Source organism: Helianthus annuus, chromosome 12 (genome assembly GCF_002127325.2).
Source record: "Helianthus annuus cultivar XRQ/B chromosome 12, HanXRQr2.0-SUNRISE, whole genome shotgun sequence".
NCBI classification, from domain to species: Eukaryota; Viridiplantae; Streptophyta; class Magnoliopsida; order Asterales; family Asteraceae; genus Helianthus; species Helianthus annuus.
In genome coordinates this window covers 17,658,091-17,660,340 of record NC_035444.2, presented here as the reverse complement: position 1 = coordinate 17,660,340, position 2,250 = coordinate 17,658,091, and the positions used below count along the sequence as shown (strand labels likewise).

The following is a 2,250-nucleotide window of genomic DNA, read 5'->3' as shown; positions in this document are numbered from 1 at the left end:
CTAATAGGTTATTAAAACCTTAATTTCCAGATCTAGGAGCCCAGTAAAAGCTACTTGCACTCGTTATATTTGGTTTATGCTTGCTCAGGTAAATACATTTAACTTATTTTCCCTATACGGGCTTGGGGTACGGTATATTGTAACACCCTAGTTATTATTTAACATTTTTCGTATAATTTAAACTCATAATCATGTAATTACAATCACAATTATAATGAAAATACGGGCTTTTTAAAAACTTTTATAATTTAAGCGATATACATAATGTGATTTAATTCGCCGTTTAGAATAACGACACAACAACGTTGCGGAAGCTTTATCAAACATGTGTTCGGTTCCTCATTGAGCTTGACGCTTGATTTTCATCCGGGCTCTCAGCATACACCTGTGTTCAAAACCAACTCAACAGTTAGTTTTGATACTTTAAATAACGGTACCAATCAAGATAAATGATAATGGAAAGAAATCCCAAGGATAATCTCTTGATCCAAAACATTGCATTTCAAGTTTGCCTCCACCGTAACTTACGGTGGCACCGTAAGTTACGGTGGTCTCTGTTTAAGACTTTCCCCACCGTAACTCAGGGGGAGACTGCCGTAAAGAGTTCAACTCCACCGTAACTTACGGTGACACCGTAAGTTACGGTGGTCCCTGTATTCAGCCTTTTCCATTTGCCGCTTAATGACACGAAAACTTCCGTGTCTTTCTAATCATTAGTCTGTTCGACCTACCGTTTCTTCCTATGTGATCGTAATTTGATCCTCCATCATATGGAGTTAAAATCCGACATTCGGCTTAGCAAAACTTAAGACTTTTAAGTCTTCAGCTTATTATCCTTTTTACCAAATATTGACCCGTTCATGATTTTATCACACCAACTTGCTTATTTGATCTTTAAAATCATGAGGTTCATTATATCAATATCTCCTATCATATTACTCTCAAACCACGGGTTTCTTATATAATAAAATCCCGTTTACACTTAATTGCTTATTTTGACCCATTAAGAGTATTTAAGCACTTTTAGGCTCACAATCGCTTTTATTCTATTCTAGCATTGTAACCTATATTTCTTATATAGTATTCTTCCAACACAACTAATTGTGTGTTGGATTTAAAGTAGATATCTATGTGTTCCGAATTATACCCCTTGGAATATCATTTTACGGCAAAGACTCATAAGGAGTCTTTCGACCCAAGAATTTTATTTTCACTACTCATACTCGTCCTAAGCTTTTGTTTAATCATAAGACTCGTTTCCAAACAACCTCTAAGGGTTGTTTGTTCAATTTAGCCTACAAGGGCGTTTTGGTCGATTTTGGTCCTTCTTTTACAATGAAGGACTCTCACCAAATATTCGACCAAAATATCACTTTTAACTACAACATAAATATGCGTACCTGGCTCGGATCAACAAATAGACCCGATTTATGCCTCGCTTTTATTATCACACCATCAATGATGACGCAACTATCTGATTTGCTAATTAGTCCTGTTAACATAAGACTTGACGACCACATTAATCGATATTGTCAAATGGTGTTATCACCACCATTCGACCCGTTTGGACTATATGCCCAACATTGTCTTATTTAAATCAAAAACACCGTTTTTGATTTCCAATTTGTACATCATCCCATCCCGGGTTTTATAACCATACCCTTTTTCTTTTACACTCTTTTCTTGCAGTTTCAACCCATTTCGGCTTACGCCATGGGTATCCTTTTTAACCATGATTTACATAAGTCAACACTTGACAATTTTTTCCAAATTTCCAATATTATTGTTTTCACGTTCATAAGTATCGAAATAACAAGCATTCTACATAAGTGTGTAAATTACACTTACCTTGCATCCGAGCTACGCTTTTCTTCTATACTTGACTTGTTTGACCCGCTTTCACTCCAAGCTTCACCTAGCTTGTTTAAGCGCCAACTATTGTTCATCATTTACAAGGTGGTTAGATTAGTCATTTACAATCACGACTATACCACTTTACTTATTTTCTTAGCCGAAACCACTTATTCGACTTCATCACTAGTTAGTTTGACTTTCTAAAGTCAACTACATTTAATCATATAATATGCACGATTAAGGCAAATCAACATTATGATTAGAACCCGTTTTATCCCATGTCTCATGTAATTAGTCAAGCTTGTCAATTACGCGTTTCACTTGAATTTCAACACTTTACTTCTCATTTAGGCATTTTAACAAACACCTAATGGGCATCATTCTATACTTTTGCTA

The 2,250-nt window shown here is 35.5% G+C and overlaps 1 long non-coding RNA gene across 1 annotated transcript; it reads right to left on the bottom strand.

Annotated features, from left to right (window-relative positions):
- Nucleotides 1-228: 228 nt before the first annotated feature.
- Nucleotides 229-1,778, bottom strand: LOC110896437. The gene is made up of 2 exons (XR_002567913.2): nt 1,401-1,778; nt 229-385 (listed from the first exon to the last, which is right to left on the bottom strand). It is a non-coding gene; the product is annotated as an uncharacterized LOC110896437 (long non-coding RNA).
- Between the last annotated feature and the right edge of the window lie 472 nt (nt 1,779-2,250).